Below are 17,806 nucleotides of genomic sequence, written 5' to 3' on the forward strand. Positions count from 1 at the left end.
TTTTGAAGGAGAAAGACATGCTAATTGGGTCCAGATTAATGCACTCCCAAACCTCTCCAATTTGTTTTTAGGTGAGGGTTAAATGATATGTATTAAAATAAACACAGCTGCTCATCTTCCTCCACCTTCCACCTCCCCCACTTCACCTCTACCTCCACCCCAGCTGGCTCACCTCCTCCACCCCACCCACCCCAGCTGGCTCACCTCCTCCACCACACCTCTCCATCCTTTCAGGAAGGAATTAAAGTGCTCTAGCATTTTCCTTTTGAAAACACACTGGAAGAATAAACACGTCCCTTCAGTTTTTCAATATGTGCCTTGCAATATGCGCCATCAAACTTCAAAAGTCAGCTCAACCTCATGGTGAAATCGTGATGTGTTCTAACTATGGCATCCAGGATATGCGCATGGACAAGCAGCTAGTGTTTCACGAGTAGGGGCTCTTTCTACAAATTTGGGCCTGAGTCCTTTAGCCAGTAAGTGCTGAGGGCAGTTTCAAAGTGTCCAGGCATGAGTTTGCCTGACAGCAATGTTTCTGCATGTTGGCATGGGGATCCTGTGACCTATAGATGAGTCACATAGAGAAACCTAGAGAATCAAAAGAAAACTTGGGATTTGTTTTGTTGCTTTTCTTCCTCTGGCGCTCCCTCAATCAGCAGAAAGTGACACAAAGCACAAGCACTCAGAATGTCCTTTGAAAGAATACCTCGCTCTCCTCTCCCCCCTCCCTGGCAAAATTATCCTTAAAGAAGATATTATTTATTTGAGACACTCGTTAGGTGCACAAACTAAGGAGAATGTGATCTTGTGAATCACGAAGCTTCGAAAGAGGTACAATATTCCCTTTTCTTGGTTTTGAGGACCTGATCTTTAGAAAAATGCAAAAAAAAAAAAAGGGACGCTGGCTCTTGGGCTGTCTGGAATAGACTCAGGCACAGAGGTCCTCTCTGAAAGGGCAGCCATCAAGGAGTTAAACCAGGAACCAAGGAAAAAAAAAAAAAGGCCTTCAAACTAATTTCACACTGAAAGTGATGTTTAATTTGAATCATGCTCTCCCCAAAGGGAAAAGGTTAGTCTCATCACCGGGTTATTGCCTCCTCCTGCTTCTCCTTTCATATGAATTGGAAATTCAGATTGACCATTAATCATGATGTGACACGTTCCTTTTTTCCTGGTCCAAAAATCAAATGAAAGCCTTGGACCACATCTGAGAACCCATTGGTTGGTCCAGCCTCCCAACCTACGTGCACGACAGAGAGAAGACAAGAACGAGGGCACATACGTACACAGAGACAGAAATAACCGGACATGCACTCACAGCAGCGATGCACATAAATACATACAGCGCTTAAGAGTCACTGGCTCGGAGAGGCTTTCCGCCTAAATGGAGTTTTGCATATTTGCAAATGTAAAATTAGTCATAGTAAATAACAACAAGGACGAGAGTGATATTAAATCTGTCAACAGCCTGACAAATGCTCGGAGCACTCTTTCCTTACAAAATCCACTGGTGATAGTCATCGCCCCTAAAAGAGAAAATGATTATACGCTAACCAAACCCTAAGTACAAGCTAAAGATATTCACCTCATGAAGTCATTCCTCAACTAGCCCCTTGGCACTTGCTGGAATTATTCGCAGCACGAGCTCCACTTTCTCATTTTCTGCTGACTCCATGTGGGTAATTTCTTTCCATGATTAAAAGTGAGCTTGGCAGATCCTTCAAAGCCTGGTTTTAGGTGTGGTGGGGCTCCGAGTGCAGCCTTTGTCTAAGGCAGGTTGCTAATAATTCATCAGTGGAGGGACAGGCCGGGGCATATTCACACACCTAAAATGATATTTTTAAAGGCAAACTTCATCGATACCTTTATATAAACATATTTTTATGCTGAAACATGCAACTGACAGATGAAATGAACTGTTTACCTTGGAAAAGAATAAGGAGGCTTTTCTCTTTCAAATAATCACTCCAGCCTTTCTGAATGTCATCCCAAAGCGATTCTGCCTCCTTCGACTTATCCAGCATCTGAGGCTTTGAGATAACCCTGGTAGCACTGGCCTCCTTCCCGGCCCTTCATTATTAGCCTCCTGGTGGGTGAGATAGAATACAGTGAATGTAATAACCCTACTTCACACAACAGGCTCGCTCTCTCTTTTAAATTGAAAATCCCCTTATTACAAAACAAGGGGTGTTCTTTTTCTTCTACCTTTAAGTAGGACTGCCACATTCATTGCTTTTTACAAAAACGCAGCTGCTTTTTAAGCTACAGATAAATAGAATCTGCTAGGCGGTAATTCGACTCAGTCTGAATGCATTATTTTCTAAGACACTTTGGCGAGGGGCTTTTTATTATAAACTGGAATGAACAAGGAAAGTCCTTTTCTCTTCTAATTATGAATGTGTTTTGTTCCCTGCTATTAACCTACAATGTCAGATTGATCTTCTTCTTCATTTTCTGCAGCCAGTTCAATAAATCAACATTTTTTTTTTTTCTGGAAAATTAGAGAACTGATGATTAAGTCTTCATGAACTCCAATGACAAAAACAAAAATAGCACGAGGGAGAAGTAAATGCAAATGCTGGAACCATAAATAAAGACAATAAGGTGGGCCTCTGATGTCCAAGACAACGAATCCTGCTTGGGCAGCACTACGAGTTAAGACAGAGGGGCTTTACTTATTAATTTCATTTTAATTAACTTAATTTTTGGAAAATTAAGACTTTCCAGGCATTTTCATAAAGTTGATCTCACTGGATTTATTTATCTAAAAAGGAAGAAGATATAACAAAGCAGTAACATTTCTATATCACGTGACAAACCTCCTGTGCTCGGGGTTTATCTGTTCACTGTGGGTCTGAGTGGTCATTTTATCTGTCATCCTCTCACTTCACAAAGCAATGCAGTGAAGAATTAAAACACAAGAGAAGTCCTGTGATCAAGCATATTCAATTTGAATTTCTGCTGACATCGCTTTAACTCCAAAGACAAACAAGGAGAAAAATGGTGTTCTGTTCAAAAGGCAGTCTAGAAACAACATTAGCCCAGGTGTTGGTTTAATTCTGATCCCAATGTTGATATTTCTGACTATAATATTACAATAGACCACGGTGGTTATGCTCCACGTCTTATGGATATATTGCTTGGCCGAGGAGAGGAAATCCCACAGGGTATCAGCGGGGTTCCAATTAAGGAAAAATAAATACTGCTGCAGCCCTGACAGTAAGTGGAGATTGCCAGCACATCACAGACGCACAGGCAGGTGCCCACGATGAGATCTACAGATTTAAAGCCGAGGCTGTCATTTCTCTGCCTTCAGCAGTATTGGAAAGCAGGTTGCTGAGGATGAACTGTGTGTGGCAGTTTCAGAACAATTGATTCTTGTTTGTTTATATTGTTTTGAATTTGTTTCCAATAAGGGCAATCGTGGAAATCGAATGGGTTTTGTGCAAAACCTAAAGACTTTCCTGGGAGATGCTGCAGTGGAATCACACACAGATTCAAGAGACCCTCGGACTTAAGGAATGTAAGAAAGCGAGAGGGAGACCTGGAAATCTTCTTACCTTCTAGCCATGCTGACTTTCCAGTGTAGTTACATTGGAAATTTTTAAAAGGTGGATATTTATTGCCAGTGAGCTGCAGACCAAATTTTTAGAACACCCATTCTAGGAAGAGCTATGCTTACAGCGCACTGTGGTGACAGAGCTTTGGGAGTCTACTACTCTGCTTAGATTTGAATCAATTTTCTGTCTTCTGATATGCCTGGGAACAAATGAGGCCCCGTCAGGTTGCTGGCCTTGACCTCAGAGACTAAGTGATGCTGTGGCAAAGCAAGAAGACCTGTTTCCCTGGAATAAATAACCAAGTCCTTCCCTGAGAAACAAATTGAAGTGTATTAGGCATCTCTATAAGAGTGAAATTGAATCCTTATGCATCGATATCCCCATTGAGCTCAGGCCAACCATAACAAGCCTGTTTTGGCAACTGAGAATTTTTAGTTTTGTAATACTGACATGCGAAGGCAAACAGAAGAAGTAAAAAGATCTTAGGTGTATATTTGAAGTCACTTAATTTCCTAGATAGCCTGATTTAGAAACACTCTATAGAATAGGTGTTACTGGGTTATCTGCAAAGATACCTCTGAACATCTACTTGCCTGGATCCATCCATTCCTCCCCTCTGGTAAACTGTTAACACAGACAGCAGACAGAGCAGGCAGGGTTGAATGTGAGCTTGAGAGGACAGCATATAATTGTCACCTTCTTTCACCTGTTTTATTATTTAGGGTAGTAAAAATGACTTTAGGTGAAGATAATCTGAGCCACCTGCCAGAATTTTTGGCCTTTTTAAAACTACAAAGACAATGAAATAAGGAGCTATACTGAAAACAACTCTGTAATGATGGGTGAGAAGAGTGGCTGCTTGTTTCAGAAAACATGGTGGCCCAGCACTGTCACAACTGGACATTTCATTCTCCCTTTGAGAAATGAAAAGAAGGAGAAGCAAAGGAAGAAAGGAAGAGCAATGATGGAGGAGAAATAAGAGGAAGAAATATCAAAAATCCACCGAATACAACAAATGTACTATTACTTCCTTTTCATATAAAAATAATTCTCTTCACAAAATGTCCTGCCACAAACAAGCGCCTTCATTTTTAGCTTCTTGAGCGCCACTGTAAATTGAGGATATCATGCCTATCTTAATGGGGTCCTGTGCAGATTAAGTGAGGTTACATGAATTATCTAGGACACATACACCTGGTGAATAGCAGTTACCCAATATGGAGCAACTATTAGCAGTCACCGCACTGCTAATTCAGCAGCTCATTCCTCTTGTGCCTCTGTACCTGGAAGTTGCTCTCTACCAGCCCCCAGACTCTAAGAACACCCACAAACAAAATAACTCATTACAAATGGACTCTGGCTGTGCCTCATTCCTTTCTTTCACCAAACTCTACCTCCAGATCCTAAAGGGCAAGAAAGGTGGAACATCTTAGACATGGAAGAGACATGAAGTACGTCATAACCAGAGCCCATTGGCTAAGTAAGACTCTGTTCTGAAAGAGCTGATAGGTAGAGCCAAGTTTCTGACTCGCCCATCCCCAGGGAGAAATTAGAATGCATTGGATTTGGGGGTTGTTGCCCAGATTTAAGTTAATCCGTCCACCTCTACCTGGGTGCATGCATATGTGCAGGCATATACACACCTTGAAAGTTTTCACGCTTCCCAGCTAGTGATACAACACTACTATGCATTGTGCGTTCTGAGCAAAGTTGATTTTGCAAAATTGCCAAAATGCTTCTCTATCTAAGAAAATACCAGCTAACCATGCCCAAGTCATAAGGGGGCAAACCTGGAGTACGGTTCTACTATGAAGAAGGAATGAACTTCTGATGAAAACAGCAACATCAAAATAACCTTCATATTCTTAAACATCCTTTGTGTATTTCCTTTAACTTTGACCAACGCCATTATTTTTTGTTTATTAAAATGGAAAACACAAGCTATATTCTGAAGACAAACTTTGGCAAAAGTACACTGAGTTTAAGGAAAAAAAAAGAATAAAAAATTCTGTTAATGCTCCCGTCCCCCTGAATATAGTTGATTGAAATGATCTCATTTGTAGAGTCAAATATCAAGATGATCAAACTTGATAATTATCATACAAGCAAATACAAATTCTCAGAAGGGCAAAACTTCAAACAGATTTCCTCCTCCTGGTGACTCCACAAAGAGACGCCAAGCTCCACTGACCAGGGGAACGCCCAGCTGAGTTTCTGATCACCTCTGCAGAAGGCGGCACAAAGCCGAGACTGAAAAACTGAGAATGTGCAGAATTCAGGGAGTCTTACACATGAGGCAACATTGATATCTCCCCAGAACCACATTTAGCATGGATGTGCTCAAATATGAAAAGTAAGACAAGCTTTTTAACTCCCTGTCAAGGCTTCCTGACATCAAACACTTTCTCGAGGTCAAGAAATGTGTTCCCAGCTTCTGTTTTCTGTTCTCCTTCAGGGAACACGGTGCAGGCTGGGGCCGCCCAGCTGCCTTTTGGCACGTCACACTTGGATGACTTCCTCCCTGTGTGTGTATGTGTGTGTATGTGGAGGGGGGTGTCCACTGCATTTGGACTCACAGAAGAAAAATCAAAATCCATTTAACACAAAGGAAATTCACATATTTTTTTGCCTCTTTAATATTCTACAGCGAGCCGATGGCAGAGTTAAGTTGAAAAAGTTTTCTATAATGAGGATTACTGAGGCATAAATCACATAGGTAAAAACTGAGATGTAAGACAGAGATGAAATCTAAAAGCTAATTAAATTCAACAAGGGTTTCTCAAAAGACAACATACCCACTAACCTCCCCGTGCTAAGATTTTATTTTTGAAATGGCAATAAATGGAGAGTTGTCACGGTTGTAGATTCCACAGTGTGATCCTTTAGCAAAACCTGAGAAGGTGAAAAGAGATTAGATGCATGGATTTCTGTGCTGAATGGATGCCAGCACCAAGATGCAAAGAATAGATAAGTTAGAGATTCGGAGGAACTAAATTTGAAGTCAGCCAGTAAAATGGATTGAACCTTATTACCTCTAGTCACTGAGAAATTCCCGAGACAGTTGGATGCAATTTGAAAAGGTCAGAAAAATATTTCCTGCACAGCATTACTGCTTCATGGTTTAAGGGTGTACATTTGTGAGATGCCAGCTCTAATCATTTTTATTGACTTTGCTTTCTAGAGACAGACAGACAGTCTGGGAGGCAAGACCAATAGATAAGAGAAAGGCAATCTTATAAATGAAAATCTCTCTTATTTTGTTCTCTAACTTGTGACTGTGAATAATCCCAAATCTTGGCCATGTGAGAACAATTTACACCAACTTCACAGAAGAATGACAGATGGAAATGAATCTAAGAAAGTACTGCTATAATTCTAGTAAGACTATTTTCTTCTAATTGCTATTTGTTTAACTTCTGCTGTGAGCAATGCATTGTGAAATGTAAGCGATGCTGCACTTGAATCCAAGGGTGACTATTTAAAATGAAACACCATAAAATACACTGGGGTCTGGATGTTAATATATTGTCAGCATTTCCTTTAGGGGCAGCTTCATGAAAAAAGGGAAATCCATAGCAGAAGATGAAAATTAAATGAAACATAGAAATTAAATGAAACATAGAAATATACACTCAAGATAACTGTTTTAATAAAGGCGCCACTGTGGTTAAAGCCATTCCAAACACAAAGGAAGGGGATTTCTCTTTTTACTTTAAGTGAGTTTTGTGCACAATAAGAACCTTTGTTGGAAAATGCATTTTGTGACTATTTTTTTAAAAAAAAATTTGGCACGCGATTAAAAGTCAAAGCTGACTTTTCCATACAGAATGGCATGATCCAGTCTAACCCTGCAAAGGTTTAATTAACATCTGACTTTTCAGTGAGGAGCCATGTGCTCTGGAGGCAAACACAAGACTATTTACTCTTCTCTTGTTTAGCAGCAAGGCTGAAACTTTTTAATGACCTCGAGCCTGCATGCTTTCCTATGGTGCTCTTGGCTCCATGAAAATTGCTGGCAGTTGACACAGACTTTCAACCAGCGAGATGACTTTTCCCATAGAACCCCTTCATTCTGATCCATACCACATCTCATGAGATCCTGGAGGTGGACCCTTGTAATTAACAAAAAAAGGCCATCGTGGCCCGCCACACAAGGAGACAATCACCAAGTGGCTTTTCTTTTCTTTTTAAAAATTTTTAAAATTTTATATATTTTTTACATCATTTTTCATTTTTCACAATGTATGCATTTTCATCTTGGTTATAGCCCCCATTCAATTCCTACCCCCCCTTGTTTTGATCCTACTCCCTTTTCTCCCCGCCCCCCACCATAGTATGTCTCTGGTTTATAGTTGCTTGTTGATTTTGATTTTTACTTTACTATAATTAGTTTTTTTCCTGGTCCCTTATTTAGGTTTTCTAAATTCCTGCTTTGAGTGAAACCAAAAGAAAAATGAAAAGCCAGCTCATTATCTAGAAAGCAAAATTCTTGGCAGTGGGGGTAAAAATATCTAAGTTGAAGTTGACCTTTATTTTCCTTTCTTGAATATTTGGCATTACTTACATACAACAAAATACTTTGGTGATTTTTTTCTTTAAAGTGTTCTTGTGTCACGTCTTTGGTTTAATAACAAAAAAATCGTTTACTGAAACTTTGTGATGTATAGTCTCCAGTGAATCACAGTTAAAACTCAAGCTTTTCCACATCTTCACTTCATAGGCATTTTACAAGCAGAAAGACTACCTAAGACACATCTCTAAATTTCTCCATAAGGAAAACATTTGAAGCATTCACACAACCATTAATGATAATAACAATCTTGTAAGAACTGTTACTAGTGAAGATAAAAAGGACAATGGAAGTAGCGGCCACCAATTGGGTATTTATTAGGTGTGGGGCCTAGTGAACATAGCATCTCAATTAATCTTCACAACCAACTTAAATAACATAGACGTGATATTACCTCTCATATTACCCTGGGGGAGAATGAGGCTTAGGGAGCCAAGGAACTTGTTTCATTCAGAAAACTAGTAGGTACTGATGTGAAACTCAAATCCAGGCTAACCTGACTCTAGTCCCTATTATTACAAAGCTGTGCATTTAATTAAGCACACTCCATGGGCATGATGAGACCCAGGAGGGCCACTCCTCCCCGATCACACAGCATTTCTGGAGCTCTGCTGAACCAAATTTCATGCCCCCTGAACATTTGCTGAAAGCCCGCAAACTGCAGTCACCTTCTAGAACTATGGGCTGAGAATTGTTGACAGACATTATTGCTGTCCTCGTGGAATTTAGTGCATGAAGAGAATGATACACTCACAGCGGCCTTCTTAATCGGATTGCATGGTTCACCTACACCTAATAAATATTGGAGTCTAATTGCACACAAATTGCTTTTCTATTTGAATTATCTTTGAATCACGATCAGAACAGAGCAACAAGAGAAAGTTTCTTAACTGGGGCTGCATTGAGATCTAATGTGTTCGTTCAATGAATCCCTCCCCAAACACAACTTCCAAAGGGAAAATGGATGGCTATTCTGTTATCATCAGAGCAAGTAGGTATGAACGGAAAGAAAATAAGATGGGTCACAAAGGTCTAGCACATAAATTATTGCAGGGTTTTTTTTTTTTTATTTCAAAAGAATCTACCAAACATAACCAGGCTTTGACAAAATGATTAGTTTATCTGTAATGGATAATCATTTCTTTCCTAGCCAATTTACCAAATGTATACCCAGCCAGGAGCCTTCCTACTTGTATAGAGGTTAGGATGGTAAAGGATGCAAAGCTGGTTGGCCTTCCCAGTACACACTCTCCAGGTGCCTGTCTCTGGTGAGCTCACTCTGAGCCTTGTCTGTCTAGGCTACTTCATTTGTGAGGCCCCCTTTCAGAAGAGACCTTTCTCCCAAGCCTGAAAGGGAGCACTCCTGCTGAAAAGTTGTCGTGGAGTTCAAGAGGAATTCAAATGCGCCAAAAGGAGTCATAGCAGAATTGCTGGACTGCCCTTCTCACAGAATGAAGTCACTATGGAAGTCTAAACGTGAAAGCATGTTAAAAAATAAAAATAAAATGTGATACTGCTCTTGAGAGGTGGAGAGGGGAGTAAAAAAAAGAGGAGGCAGGCACACAAAAGGAACTCATCCTGGAGGATGAGTCCAGAAAACTTCTTATTTCTTGCTTTTCTTAAGCACGGAGCAGGGAGAGAAGAATACAGAGGACTGTGAAGTGAGGGCCTTCACTGTACCCCTAAAGGTCTTGGGAATGAAAGGAGTCAATCCCTAACCAAAGGAGAAGTGTAAAATATCCTCCCCCAAATACCCTCTAGTTTAATATCTCATGCAAAGAAATCAGCATTTAAACCTTGGTTATCTTCCAAAGAAGCTGCCTGAAAAGATATTTTTAAGACAGGTTAATTGGTTAATTTCTATGGTTTTTAAAAAACTGCAACCTACTCTCAAAACTAATTACAATTTCATTAAAAACTCTGTAATAAGAAACCTTGATGAAACATCAAGCTAGCTTATTATATGAAATTCTTCTTTTACCTGATTCTTTCTGTAAGCACAAACTCAGCTTCAGGCATTAGTATCATTAGAATTAACTTTCTAGAAATGATGTTAAGGAGGAATGATGACATACAATTAAAATACAGTATTTATAGCAATTGGAGTAGTTAACACATCTCTGGTGCTGTAGAGGGTGAAAACAACCTTTTCTTTCTCCTTCCTGGATCAAATGCAGGCATTTAGCAATTTCTAAAAATGCATTATTAGAATTTTATTTTAATTATTCTTCCAACATTTCAATGTCACAATGCTAAATGCTTTGTGTACCTGGCCATCCTTCTCAAGAGGATTTTGATAGCATGACAACCCAAATGTTGTTATCTCAGTCCATTTTCTTTGAATTACAGGAATCTCCAGAGCATATTCTTTTCTACATTGGGAGATAGCAAGACTTAAATTTTTCTGAATAATTTTCAAAATCAAATTTGAAAGTTTTCATGAGAGATGATCCTCCCTGGTGGGTGATATGAAGCATAACCTAAGGGGGAAACATGAAAATAATTAGCATAAAACACATTAGCATATAGATGCCTTTGAAATAATAAACAGCAGAAAACCAAAATGCCTATCCCCAAAAGAAAGTTATGAGAAAATATGAAGTTAATGTACACTCCTTGCATGACAACCCCAGCCTGAAACCTACAGAATATTCTTATTCAGTGAAGAGTGGAATACCCATGGAAATGGAGAAATAGGCCCCAAAACAACTCTCCTTTGCTCACTGTCACCCCACTAATAGTCTTTCCTTTGCTTATGCCACCCTTTTCTCTCTTAAACACTAACAAAAAATTAGAAATATCTTCCTTTTACTTCCACTAAGAGCCACCACCAAGTACACAGATGTAATATTCTTTTTTCCTTATTTTTTCTCCCTGCTTTAGCTACTTTTCTATCTTTCCCTTGATGGCATAAAAAGTGCTGAACTTAGTAGGTAACTCAGTTACTGACAGGCTGAGTTTTCAGCCTCAGTTGAAAAGTGAGATATGGTTTAATGTTTATTAACAACAAATCACGAACACCATTGATTCTTTTTTTAGAAGATTTATTTATTTATGCATACAAGAGCTGGGGTACAGGCCAGAGATGTGGGAAGGGGGTGAGAGGATTCACCAGAGACAGAGTGGGGAGCAGAACAGGCAGACTGACTGAAATACACTGTGAGGGGAGCAGCGGGTAAGACAGGAGAGGTCTGCTGCACCATGTGGGTCACCTCCCTGGCTGGAGATCGAACTCGTGCTGCAGTGGCTGTGGATAGCTTCATATTGCTGTGTCGTAACACCCTGAGCCACCAGACAGTCCCCCACTATTGATTCTTTTTATATCTCAAAGTGGTACAGCCTCTCAAGTAGGAAAATAGTATATTATAGTGTGACAGGAAGAATACAGTCTTTGGAGGTTGACCATTTAAAAATCTGATCAGGGCAAGCTTGGCAAAGTTCAGAAAACATAATTCCTCTTTCCCCTTTTACAAAAGTGATAGTGTTGTCAACTTTCTGGGGGTTTGTGACAATTAAAGGTTATGTAGGTAAACTACCTGGAATATTGTAGGTGCTCAATAAAGGTACCTCAATTCACCTTTCTCAATGGCTTAATGAAAATCCACAAATTGGGGATTCTGGAATTTTGTTTTCCCACTGCAACTTTACATGCATTGGATACATGTATGATCTAAAGACATATGTTAAGGAGAGATGCCACAAAACAGGTGTGTTTTGCTCTGGATCCAAGGTGGATGGGGTGATGAAGGTGATAGTAAAAAGTGAACTGGAAATAATAAGGCAAAGAATACAAAGACGCTACAGAAATATTTTATCTCATGAAATCAAGATCAGGTCTTTCAACTTAACTTTACAACAACTGATAGAGTCTCATAAATATTTTATGAGGCTCAAAGGAAGTAAAGGTGTACTTAGCACATCTTAAATCATCTGACAATTCCCTGTACTATCAGGTGAATTCCCTGAATATGCGCCATTTTGGATCATCAAAACCCAGTCATATCTGGGCAGTCATGTCCCCAAATTTCAACCCATCTAAGTTATTTCAGTCTTTTTCCTATTTAGTATTTGTACTGATTGTCAGCACACTGTTGGGAACACTGAGCGAGTCCTTTGCCAATAATACCATTTGATTATTTCAATTTGTTTTCAACTTCGAACTTTGAATTGACTCTAATTACTTAACTAGCATAGTGTTTTGGTCTCCTGGCATAGAAAAGGGGAAAGGAAACATTCATTACAAAATACTGAATTTTACAGATGTCAAAATTAAACTTGGTTTATGTCACTTTATTCTTTCTGTGGAGCAAAGGCCTGGAACCTAGCCTTTATTACCTAATACCTGCTTTTACATCAACAGTTATATTTCCAGGAAAAGATAACCTTCAATTTTTTGAACATGGAGTAATGGTCCTATGCTCTTCTTTGCTGTTTAAACTCATTCCATAGACCTTATATTCTGAGCCAGGCATTATCTGATGCCTTTTAATCCATACCTTTTTTTTTTTAATCTACTGGTACCTAATGAGACTGAGGTTTTTGCCCACTATAGCCAAGTTAAGAAAGAAAATGTTTGGAAAGACGCACCCCAGGAGAGAAATAAAAAATTAGCGTCTTTTTAGCTTTAAGGATTTGAAAGCATTTTGATTGACTTTATGCCCTCTGAGAATGGGTCCTCTGGACTATTACACAAATCAATAAGTACATAAGATGCTTCTCCAGTTATACAGAAATTCTCTTTTTTGCAGTCCAAAAAGAATAGGAATCTCTATTGATTTTTCACCTTATGGATAGGTCAGCTTCTTACAGGGCCTCGTTTTAATGCTCTTGATGTACAGATGTATTTGTTCTACAGCCTTTTTAAAAACTTTAAAACCATTGGAGGTGAATAGCAGGGAATGTTCAGGCCTGTCTTTTCTCTGTTTTTTTCAATGTCCCCAAATCATTCTTCCCAAAGTTCCCACTTTCAAACATTAACATCTGCTAGAGCTTGATAGAACAAAAATAAAACTTTCACATCAACTTTATTTGTTGTTTTAAAAATTCAGTTAGCAGACTTTTCTTCATCTGCTTTATGTATGATCAACCACAATAGTCAAAGTCATAAAAGTTTACTATGACAAAAATATTTCCTTGATAAAACATAATGTGAAAAATCCCTCATCACCAAAAATAATTAGTATTTTCCAAATATTCTCAATGATTGGAAAAGTAAGTCAATAAAATAGCATTATTCATTCAGATATAAACCCTTCAAGGATAAAGACTGAGACATATGATGGAAAAGTAAAAGTAGTTGATAATAATGACTGAGGCACATTGCCTTCAGTTCTAATTATATTATTAGCTTCTAGTGTTCCCCTTCATCCAGTGCCTGCAATGACTAAGCACCAAGCATTGCACCCACAGATAAGTCAGTCCTTCCTGTTATCTGGAAAGTTCAACACCTGGTAAACTATTGCTTAAATAAGATAATGGCACATTTCCATTACTCATCCTACCCAATGAAAAATAATTTGTAAAAGTCATGCTCCAATCATCTCTTCTCCTGCTCCAAAGTAATTAAACATATTTATGTTGAGTCATAGGTAACATTGCTGTGTTTCTATGAGCACAACTTGTTCATCCCCAGGATTTTCCTGCATCAAACTCTAACTAAACTAATAAACTAACCATAAACTAATCAACCAAGATGACATTCTGCAGATAAAGAAACTGTGGGATAGCTAAACAACGAAGTATTACTCTGTGCTAAAAAGACATGAGTTATAAAGTCATGAGAAAACATGGAGGAAACAAATGCATATTATTAAGAGAGAAATAAAGCTGAAAAAGATGTATTGCTTGATGTCAACTCTATCACATGCTGGAAAAGGCAAAATATGGACACAGAAAAAAAGATTAATGGTTGCTATGGGAGGGCTTGGTAGGGAGAGATGAACAGTCTGAACACACAATTTTTTCAGACAGTAAAAACACTCCATGTATCATGATGCATATGTCATTATACATCTGTCCAAACCCATATACTATACCACACCAAGAATAAACCTTCAGGTTAACTAAGGACTTTGTATGATAATTATATGTCAATATGCTCATCCTTGGTAAAAAAAAATATGTATCATTCTGTTGAGTGATATTGATAATGGAAGAGGCTATGCAGTGTGAAGGTGGGGTATATGGGATATTCTACACCTTCCTCTCAATTTTGTTGTAAAGTTAAAATTACTTTTTAGAAAGTCTTAAAAATACCATGACCTGCCGTATTTCTGACCTTGCAATATTACAATCCTGATGAAGATGCAAATATCCCTATCACTATATTCCGATCACCTGCTTGACTTTCTGCCTGTTAGAAAGATGGGACATGGGCCTCTGGTGGCACAGGGGTTAAAGTCTCAGTGCTATCAAGTTATTGGCAGCCACTGTGGCATGAATTTGATCCCCGGCCAGGGAGCTAACCCACATGGCAAAGCATATCTCTCCTGTCTCGCCTGCTGCTCCCCACAGCAGTGTATTTCAGTAGGTCTGTCTGTTCTGCTTCCCACTCTGTCTCTGGAGAATCCTCTTACTCCCCACACCTCTGGCCTATACCCCAGTTCTCATATACATAAATAAATAGAAATAAATCATTAAAGGGGAAAAAAAAAAGATGGGACTCCTGTCAACATTGGGAAACTATTCCAAAGTTACTTGCTGGAGGTGGTAAGGGAAGAGACACAGGAATGACTGCCTATCTTCATTCAATAAGGTCAGGTTCAATAATTGGCCAGTTTAAAAAAAACGTTATTTCCAAAATCTGTTTTCTCAAAGCGGACTATGCCTGTAAGTGTTATTAAAAATTATGTGCAGTACTAGTAATTGCTTACATCTCCCATTTATCACTGTGATGTACAATCTGAGAATCGGTCTCTGAATCTTAGATCTATCCAACAATAGGAACTTGATGTTTCCTCTGTTCTTATTATGTCAACACAGGATGAGTGGAAAAAAGAAAGTATAACGGGTGGTGCCTTATAAACTATCAAGTACTCTGTAAGTATCGTTAATGTTCTTTGGAGATACAGTTATTATGGAGATGGTGATGATTGTTAGATGAGGACTAGTTCACATCATACTATATAAAAGGAAAGATAAGATGAAGCAGACTACAGAAAGTATGATGATAAAGTTTAAGAGAGTAATTTAATATAAACATATTTTGTCCATTTGCCCTGAATGGGAACAATCATGCCTCATCCAAAAGGTTTTACGTAAAATGGATTTCTCCAGTTCTCTAAAAGTATTTGAATATGTTTACAAGTAATAGATGCCTCATAATAAATGCCACGTATTGGGGTTTGTAACTGAGAACTTAGGGAAGGAATTGATACCCTACCATATTAGGTAGCATCAGAATTGTATAACATAGAAATTCATATTGGAGGAATCAATAGGATTATATAAACCCAAAATACAACTATTTCATTTTTGAATGGGATTTTTATGAAATCGATTATTTCTAGAGAAGACTGATGGGAACATCTACACTGACTGGAGGAGGTGTCAGGGAAATGACATGGATAATAGGCAAGCTTTCAGGGAAATATACAGGTAATTTACATAATTCCCAATTCCAGTAAAGATAAGATCCCTCCCCTTTGACTATGGAACGCTTTCAATATAGAAAGGCATCCTTGAAAGCTGTGTTAAATTTCTGAAGATTTAGCAGTTATTACATTCTACATGCAGTCCACTCCCTGATTACCTATGTATGGGGGGGGGTGGTGAATTTCACAAATTTGAAAGGAATTTCCAATTTTATTTTGGCTTCTTCATTTCTTTCACTCACCTGAGACGACACCTATACCTATATGGGCAGGTCTGAGACAACACCTATACCTATATGGGCAGACAACACCTATACCTATATGGGAGATATACAAATTAATCTTTAACATCAGCCTAACAAAACTCCACTGGGCAGGCACGCTTGCTGCTAAAAGTTCTATAATATGTATAGATTTTTAACTTAAATTTGATTATTCTATCATTTGTGTCAATAAAAATAAAATTCGAGTAACCATGAGTGAGCCAGGGTAGAATCACTAATACTAACCTTTCCTCTAAGCGTGACAATATGCTGGTTAATGCTGCATTTTAGCCAGTACAGACACCTGAGGTATTTATTTATAGCATTTATCATCTACTCTCCTTTTTTTTTCTTTTTTTTTTCTTTTTTTTAAAGATTTATATATTTATTTATACAAGCACTGGGTACAGTCAGAAGCGTGGGAGGGTGAGAGAATTCACCAGAGCCAGAGCGGGGAGCAGAGCAGGCAGAAGGACCGAAGTACACTGCTGAGGGGAGCAGCGGGCGGCAGGAAAGGTCTGCGTGCCATGTGGGACCCTCCTCCGGTGGCCAGGGAGCAGCCAGGGATCGAACCAGCGCTGCAGAGGCTGCGGGCAGCTTCGCAACCCAGAGCTCAACCGCTGCGCCACCGGGGAGGCCCATCTACTCTCCTTTTCTTTTCCTTTTTCCATAGGAGAGCAAGTAGGCAAGCAAATCAAAAAATCAAAAGTACATATTTCTACTTCTTAGAGTACAAGAATAATTCTCCTTGCATCACTGGGTTGAATAGCATATGAACTGAATAGCATATGTAAGAACAGCATCAAAATAATAGATCACAGTCATGTGATGATTATTGCTAATTGAAACGGTGGATAAATTCCTGAAATGACTTATTTTCAAACCCTGGAAGCCACAATTAACAACATCTGAGAAGTAGCACAGCAGGATTATGGGTTTGTGTCTTGGCTTAGTCACATTGTAGTGTTTGTGCTTCAGATTTCCCATCAATAACATCTGGAAAATAATATACCCCTGAAAGGTTGGTGTTAAGGCACTTACTTAACATTACTTAAGTGTTAGGTATGATCGTGATTGGGATTATCATTATTCATAATCATATGTTACACTTACAAGACAAAAACACCCTTTCCAGTTATACTGGCTTTAGCACAAGGGGGAACTAAAGACCATTCCATTGTTTCAGTGGTGGCCAATCTACTCATTAGGATGTAGAGCGCTTACTATGTGTATGCCAAGCTCTATAGCAATAAACAGGGCTGAAAATTTCCTTTCCTCATAGAGTTTATCTTCCAGAGAGTGGACAGAAAATAAGCAAATTTATAATATAATGTCTTAGTGATGAGCATGATGGGGAGAAGCAAAGGAAGTGGAATGCAATGTGGTCTTCCCTCTGCCCTCGCATTCAGTAATGTTTGACAAAGGCTCACTGAAGACCAGGCTTTTCCTCAAAAGGAACTGTCAAGTCGACATTCTAGGTAACTGCTTCATTGACATCCCATTTGGAAGCCACAAAAATAATCCAGCATATGAACACATCCAGATAGACATATGCACCCTGGTTTTCTAAAATGTAATGTGTGTGTAATTTCCCGAATGGCTGGTTGTCACATCCATCTGGTCTTATTTCCATAGCACTCGAATGCATCACGAGGATATAAACCCTAAAAGCTAGAAAACAGAATTTAAATACCCAAACACATACGAGGTGTGTTTTCAAAATCATCAGACCAGCGAGCACTGCGGTAACTTCATTTACTTTTCAGCCACCATTGAGAGTAGCTGAGACTAAGCATAAAGGCCACAGGACATAAAAGACAT

The 17,806-nt window shown here is 38.9% G+C and overlaps 1 long non-coding RNA gene across 2 annotated transcripts in view; it reads right to left on the minus strand.

Moving 5' to 3' along the window:
- Window positions 1-203: 203 nt before the first annotated feature.
- LOC119247403 (uncharacterized) overlaps window positions 204-17,806 on the minus strand; it is a 40,712-nt gene continuing 23,109 nt past the window's right edge. For both annotated transcript variants that reach the window (XR_008552159.1, XR_005125740.2), the window contains 3 exons: window positions 10,400-10,610; window positions 1,925-2,086; window positions 204-1,826 (listed from right to left, as the gene is read on the minus strand). This is a non-coding gene — a long non-coding RNA (uncharacterized LOC119247403). The remainder of the gene's footprint in view (window positions 1,827-1,924; window positions 2,087-10,399; window positions 10,611-17,806) is intronic.

Source organism: Talpa occidentalis, unplaced genomic scaffold (genome assembly GCF_014898055.3).
Source record: "Talpa occidentalis isolate TD23 unplaced genomic scaffold, MPIMG_talOcc4v2.1 talOcc4.16, whole genome shotgun sequence".
NCBI classification, from domain to species: domain Eukaryota; kingdom Metazoa; phylum Chordata; class Mammalia; order Eulipotyphla; family Talpidae; genus Talpa; species Talpa occidentalis.